Here is a 7,982-nt window from a genome sequence, read left to right on the forward strand (position 1 = left end):
TATTTGGCTACTTGAGCCTAAAGCAGATATGGAATACTAACTGGAAAACAAAAAGAATAGATAGTATACTCAGAGTAATTTCCAATATTCAAATGGAAATGGCAATAGGCAAGCAAAGATATACGTGTATCCCACATGTTTTTACAGAAAATTAAAAACCTTACACTGATTGTTTATCTTAACTAATGAACTTAAGACATGTATTTCTTATATACACTTATCACTTAATCATAGTTAAGTGTATGTATGTACTTATACCTGATACCGTTAATTTTTTTAGTTTAGAGTAAACATCGAGTACGATTAAGCATTGAATTTAAGCAATGTACACCGGCGATGTAAAATACAATATTACTGCATTTTAACGTGTGATAACACACTAGTTACTATTTTTTAATTAATTATTTATTATATTAGTTTGCTTAGAACGCAAACTCTTTTAAGTATTTATTTTACAAATTTACTCGCTTATAGTTTGAACCCATAAACATGAAATGATATTGTATCTCCTTCAAGATTAATATACGGCATTGCTTATGGAGATGCCTGAGCCCACCGTAAATCACGCGAACTCAAGCATAAACTTACTGTGGTACTCACGGTCTAAACTTAAAGACATATTTTTGACTATGTGCTTCCAACTGGAACAGACTCCTTCAGTGCCAGTTACTTCACCTCCACCCGCCCAGCCAGCTAGGGGTGGAGGTCAGTCGGCTAGGGGTCGTCCTAGAGGGGGAGGTCGATCAGGTGGCGGTCAGGCCCATTTTTATGCACTTCTAGCTAGACCCGATGTTATTGCTTTCGATGCTGTTATTATAGGTATTGTTTCAGCTTGCCACAGAGATGCTTCTATATTATTTGATCCCGGTTCCACCTTTTCTTATGTGTCATCATACTTTGCTCATTATTTGGATACGCCCCGTGAGTCTCTTGTTTCACTTGTTCATGTATCTACTCCGGTAGGCGATACTGTTGTTGTAGACCGTTATACCGGTCATGTGTGGTGACTATTGGGGGTCTGGAGACCCAAGTGGACCTTTTATTATTGTGTATGGTGGATTTCGATGTCATTTTGGGCATAGATTGGCTATCTCCGTGTCGTGCTATTCTGGATTGTCATGCCAAGACAGTCACATTGGCTATACCGGGTGTGCCACGGATTGAGTGGCGAGATTTGACTGATTATGTTCCCAGTAGAGTGATCTCATTCTTGAAGGCCCAACGTATGGTTGGGAAGGGTTGCCTTTCGTATCTGGCCTTTGTGAGGGATGTTGGTACAGAGACTCCCAGTATTGAGTCTGTTCTAATTGTGAGGGATTTTCCCGATGTGTTTCTTGCAGACCTGTCGGGCATGCCACCGGACAGGGATATTGATTTTGGTATTGACCTGATGCCGGGCACTCAGCCCATTTCTATTCCGCCGTATCGTATGGCATCAGCGGAGTTGAAAGAGTTAAAGGAGCAGCTTCAGGAACTCCTTGATAAGGGGTTCATTCGGTTTAGTGTGTCACCTTGGGGTGCGCTGGTTTTATTTGTGAAGAAGAAGGATGGCACTATGAGGATGTGCATTGATTATAGGCAATTGAACAACGTAACAATTAAGAACAAGTATCCATTGCCTCGTATTGATGATTTATTCAACCAGCTTTAGGGAGCGAGAGTGTTCTCCAAGATTGATCTCCGTTCTGGTTATCACCAGTTGAAGATCAGGGATTCGAATATTCTTAAGACAGCTTTTAGGACCCGATATGGTCATTATGAGTTCTTGGTGATGTCTTTTGGGCTGACCAATGCCCCAGCAGCGTTCATGCATTTGATGAACAGCATGTTCCGACCTTATCTAGCCTCATTTGTCATAGTATTCATTGATGATATTCTGGTGTATTAACGTAGTCAGGAGGAGCACGTGAAGCATTTGAGAGTTGTGTTGTAGAGATTGAGGGAGGATAAGCTTTATGCAAAATTCTCCAAGTGTGAGTTTTGGCTCATTTCAGTAGCTTTCTTGGGGCACGTGGTATCCAGCGAGGGTATTCAGGTTGATCCGAAGAAGATAGAGTTGGTTCAGAGTTGGCCCAGACTGTCCTCAGCCACAGAGATTCGCAGCTTTCTTGGTTGGCGGGTTATTATCGCTGATTTGTTCAGGGATTCTCATCTATCGCATCGTCCCTGACCAAGTTGACTCAGAAGGGTGCTTCATTTGTATGGTCGGATGAGTGTGAGCAGAGCTTTCAGAAGCTCAAGACAGCCTTGACTACATCACCAGTGTTAGTTTTGCCATCAGCTTCAGGTTCATATACTATGTATTGTGATGCTTCGAGAGTTGGTATTGGGTGTATATTGATTTAGGAGGGTAGAGTTATTGCTTATGCTTCTCGTCAGTTAAATCCCCATGAGAAGAACTACCTCGTTCATGATTTGGAGTTGGATGTCATTGTGCACGCATTGAACATTTGGAGGCATTACTTGTATTGTGTGTCTTGTGATGTGTTTACTGATCATCGTAGCCTCCAGCACTTGTTCAAACAGAAGGATCTCAATTTGAGGCAGCGGAGATGGTTGAAGTTGTTAAAGGATTATAATATCACTATATTGTACCATCCGGGGAAGGCCAATGTGGTGGCCGATGCTTTGAGTCGAAAGGCGGTGAGTATGGGGAGTTTGGCATATATTCCAGTTGAGGAGAGACCTCTAGCAGTTGATGTTCAGGCCTTGGCCAATTGGTTAGTGAGGTTAGATATTTTGGAGCCCAGTCGGCTATTGGCTTGTATGGTTTCTCGGTCTTCTTTATATGATCGTATCAGAGCAGTATGATAATCCGCATTTGCTTGTCCTTAAGGACAGAGTTTAGATGATGATTCCAGAGATGTGACCATTGCTGATGATAGGGTATTAAGGATGCAGGGCCGGATTTGTGTGCCCAATGTGGATGGGCTTCAGGAGTTGATTCTGGAGGAGGACTATAGCTCGCGGTATTCCATTCATCCGGGTGCCGCGAAGATGTATCAAGATCTAAAACAGCATTATTGGTGGAGAAAAATGAAGAAGGATATTGTGAGATTTATAGCTTGGTGTCTCAATTGTCAGTAGGTGAAATATGAGCATCAGAGGCAAGGTGGCTTGCTTCAGCGGATGGATATTCCAGAGTGGAAGTGGGAGCAGATCACCATGGACTTTGTAGTTGGGCTCCCACGGACTTTGAGGAAGTTCAATGCTATTTGGGTGATTGTGGATCGGCTGACCAAGTCTGCGCACTTCATTCCTATATGTGCTACCTACACTTCAAAGCGGTTAGCAGAGATTTATATCCAGGAGATTGTTCGTTTGCATGGTGTCCCAGTTTCCATCATTTCAGATAGGGGCACTCAGTTTACTTCGCAGTTTTGGAGGTCTATGCAGCAAGAGTTGGGCACTCAGGTTGAGTTGAGCACAGTTTTTCACCCTCAGACGGACGGACAGTCCGAGCGTACTATTCCGATATTGGAGGACATGTTGCATGCTTGTGTCATTGATTTTGGAGGGTCATGGGATCAATTTCTACCGCTTTTAGAGTTTGCTTATAACAACAGCTACCAGTCAAGTATTCAGATGGCTCCATATGAGGCTTTGTATGGGAGGCGGTATAGATCTCTAGTTGGTTGGTTTGAGCCGAGTGAGGCTAGGCTATTAGGGACAGACTTGGTGCAGGATGCTTTAGAAAAGGTGAAGGTAATTTAGGAGAGGCTTCGTACAACACAGTCGAGGCAAAAGATTTATGTTGACAGGAAGGTTCGAGATGTGTCCTACATGGTGGGTGAGAAGGTTCTATTGACAGTTTCACCCATGAAGGGTGATATAAGGTGTGGGAAGAAGGGTAAATTAAGTCATCGATTCATTAGGCTTTTTGAGATGTTTCGGAAGATTGGGGAGGTGGCTTATGAGTTTTCTTTGCCACCCAGCTTGTCGAGTGTGCATCCGGTATTTCATGTTTCTATGCTCCGGATGTATATTGGGGATCCATCTCATGTTCTGGATTTCAGCATGGTTCAGTTGGATGGCGATTTGACTTATGATGTGGAGCCAGCAGCTATTTTGGAGCGTCAGGTTTGAAAGTTGAGATCAAAGGATATAGCTTCAGTGAAAGTGCAGTGGAGAGGTCGGCCTGTGGAGGAGGCTACCTAGGAGACCAAGCGGGAGATGCGGAGCAGATATCCTCACCTGTTTGAGGCTTCAGGTATGCTTCTTGACTCGTTCGAGGATGAATGTTTGTTTAAGAGAGGGAGGATGTGACGACCCAGCTAGTCGTCTTATGAGTTACCACTCTGTTTCCCCCATTTTTGCTTCTTATTGCTTTGTATATCGGTTTTATGAGTGATCGGGTTGGTTGGCTCGAGTTCGGAAAGAATTTGGTAAGATTTGAGACACTTAGTCTCTTTTGAGGAAGCTTAAGTTGGAAAAGTCAACCGGATGTTGACTTATGTATTAGAGGGCTTGGATGTGAGTTCCGATGGTTCGGATAGCTTCGGGAGATGATTTGAGACTTCAGAGCATGATCAGAATGTGTTTTGGAAGTCCAGAGTAGATTTAGGCTTGAATTGGCGAAATTGGATTTTTGGCGTTTTCCGATTGATAGGTGAGAATTTGATATAGGGGTCGGAATGGAATTCTGAGAGTTGCAGTAGTTCTGTTGTGTCATTTGGGATGTGTACAAAATTTCAGGTCATTCGGACGTGGTTTGGTTGGGTTTTTTATCAAAAGCGTAATTTCGAAGATTTTGGAATTCTCAGGCTTGAATCCGATGCAAATTTGGTGTTTTGATGTTGTTTTGAGCATTCCGAAGATTGGAACAAGTTTGAATGATGTTATGGGTTATGTTGGCATGTTTGGTTGAGGTCCCAGGGGCCTCGGGTGAGTTTCGGGTGGTCAATAGGACCATTTCTTGTTGTTGAGAATTGCAGAAAACTACTGAAGTGTTGCAGAGAATTTGACCTTCGCATTCACGAGAAGGGGAGCGCGTTCGTGTAGAGGAAGTTGGGCAGCTTGGTTTCAAGGTATTTTGTTCATCGCGTTCGCGAGAGAGGGAGTGCGTTCGCGAAGGGTTAGGCTAAGGAACCATCGCGTTCGCGAGGGTCAGGTCGCGTTCGCGTAAGAGGATTTTTGGTCAAAGTTAATTTGTGCTTCGCGAATGCGAGGTGTTGACCGCGTTCGCGAAGAAGGAATAGAGACCTGGGCAGAATGTTTAAATAGTCATCTTGCCCGCGATTTTGGGGTTTATTTCCACCATTTTTTAGCAATTTTAGAGCTTTTTGAAGAGGATTGAAGATGGATTCAAGGGGAAACACTTGGAGGTAAGATTCATGGACTTAATACTCGATTCTAATGTGAAATCTACCTAATTAATCATGGAATTAAGCCTAAAATTTAAGAACTAGGGCTTGTAATTAGAGACCTAGAATTTGGGATTTTGAGAGGTATTTTGTGGTTGGATTTTGATGTTTTTGGTATGAATGAACTCGGGGAGTGATAAGGAGTCTATTGATTTAAATTTTATCGGAATCCGAGACGTGGGCCTGGGGGGTCGGGTTTGGTCAATTTCGGGATTTGTGTTGTAATTTGATTTCTTTCGAGTGGGCTTTGTTCCCTTAGCATATTTTGATGGTTTTGCACTGATTTTGATTAGATTTGGAGCATCCGGAGGCCGATTCGAGGGGCAAAGGCATCGCGAGCTAGAGATTTGGACCGGGTAGAGGTGAGTAATGATGGTAAATATTGTCCTCAGGGTATGAAACCCATATTTGCACATCATTGTGCTATATTGAGGTGACACACACACTAGATGACGAGCGTGGGGTCGTGCACTATTGGGGATTGTGACTTAGTCCATCCCAAATGATTGTTTTACCGCGTATTTGACTGAAAACTATTTGCTATCATCATGTTTTGGGCTGAATGTATTTGGGCCTCGTGCCAACTATTTAAACCTTATGGGATTTTTACTGATATTTCCTCACTGTTTTGACTTTATTCTTGTACTCAGTCATGCTATATTCTACTATTTTCATAGCTTAGTCATGTCTACTCTGTTTTAACACTAAAATGATATTTTAAATGATATTTTGGGCTGAGCATCATGTTTTACTGTTGCCCGAGTGGCTTGTGAGAATTTCGACTGAGTAAGGCCGAGGGCCTATGTTGTGAGGAAACACCGGATTATGATTATGAGGCCGAGGGCCTGAGATTTGTATGCCATGAGGTGGCTTGTTGATATGAGGCCGAGGGCCTAGTGATGATGCCACGAGATGGCTTGATATTACGCTTGGGCCGTAAGGGGCCCCTCCAGGAGTCTGCACACCCCCAGTGAGAGCGGGTATCCATTGTGTTATGAGATATAGCCCGAAGGGCTGGTTATTGTTCCATGTATTGCCCGAGGGGCTGATTCTGTTGGTATTGTACCCGAGGGGCGCTTCTTTATATGTTTACCTTTTCTAGTTGCCTGTCTTTTACTTGCTTGACTGTTTAAAAAGGGATTTTAAGAAGTTTAAACTAAACTAAAATGGCTTTGCATAATTTCACCGTTTCATGACTTTTGCTTTTACTGCTTCCTTATAGCCTATAATGTGCCTTACGTGGTTTTCTTATTTCTGAGTCTTTATTTATGATAATTACTCACTGAGTTGGAGTACTCACTTTACTCCCTACACCCCAGGTGCAGATTCAGGCGCTGCTGATCCTCCTTGCGAGGGTTGAGAGCTCCCGGCAGATTTCTGAGTTCACAAGGTAGCTGCTCGGCGTTCGCAGCCCTGTGTTTCTTCCCCTTTATCTCATTTCCTTTCTCTTGTTAGTGATTCTGTAATAGCTTTGTAGACTCTTCAGACTTGTAGTATATTGATAGATGCTCGTGACTGGTGACACCCCGATATCGGGCTATGTTGGTTTTAATTCTGCAAATTGTACTGTTTACTGCTTATTTTGGGATTTTATCTTGTTTAAGTCTTAATACTTATTATTTTAATTGCTTAAAATTGAAATGGGAATGTGTCGGCTGGCCTTGTCTTCACAAGAAGCACCATTACAACCGGGTCCGGGTTTAGGATCATGACAAATTGTGAAACGACTCCTTTTCTAACAGAAATAGCAAGATGAGGCCAGAAAACAAATTATATTGCTATTACTACTCTAATACAGTACTAATATTTGTCAATCGCATTGGGTGTTTAGTGTTCCAAAACCAGCTTTCGCTTTGGATCCACAATGAATTCTACGGGTTCCACAAAATCTCAGGACTAATTTTGTCGAATCATATATAAGGCTGTATTGTGGGCCCAGCCTGGGATCGGCCCAGGCTCGCAAGCCCACATGGGCTTTGGGCTAAACGGGCTAGCCCGTATGGTCCAGGCCCAAGCGGTCCTAAGGAGCCCACTGTGGGCCGGTCAAGCATGGAGAGACCGCGAGCCCGAGACCGGCTGGCGGGCCTGGGCCGGTTCAACCGGGCCTAACGGGCCCAACGGCTACTTTTCAAATATTTTTTTTTTAAAATTGGCTAACGGTTGGAAGTTTAAAAACTAGCTATTGGCCTGCCAATTTAGCCGTTTGGCTTTTTAAAAAATAGTCATTTGCCCCCCAAACTTTGTTTTAACCCCAAACTTTTTATAATTACACTTTTTTCCTATTCTCAACTATAAATACTCCCTCATTCTTTCATTTTTACTCACAAAATCATCAATCTTTCTCTAATTTTTTTCTATAATTTCTTACTTTATTATTGCAATTTGTAAAAAATTGTGAATTTGGTGAATTGAAGTATTCAAGTCTTCAACGATATACAATTTTCAAGAAGTTGTTCGTCAATTCGGTAAACTCGTTCCAACTCTTAAGTTTTAATATTATAGTTTTGTTTGTTTTAGTTTGTATAATTATAATTAATATGGCCTTTTGTTTGAAAAAAATATTTGGTGGTAAGGGAAAATCTAAAATTGGTGAATCTAGTGGCCAAGCTACTACTCCTC

This window comes from Nicotiana tabacum, chromosome 8 (genome assembly GCF_000715075.1).
Source record: "Nicotiana tabacum cultivar K326 chromosome 8, ASM71507v2, whole genome shotgun sequence".
Classification (NCBI taxonomy): domain Eukaryota; kingdom Viridiplantae; phylum Streptophyta; class Magnoliopsida; order Solanales; family Solanaceae; genus Nicotiana; species Nicotiana tabacum.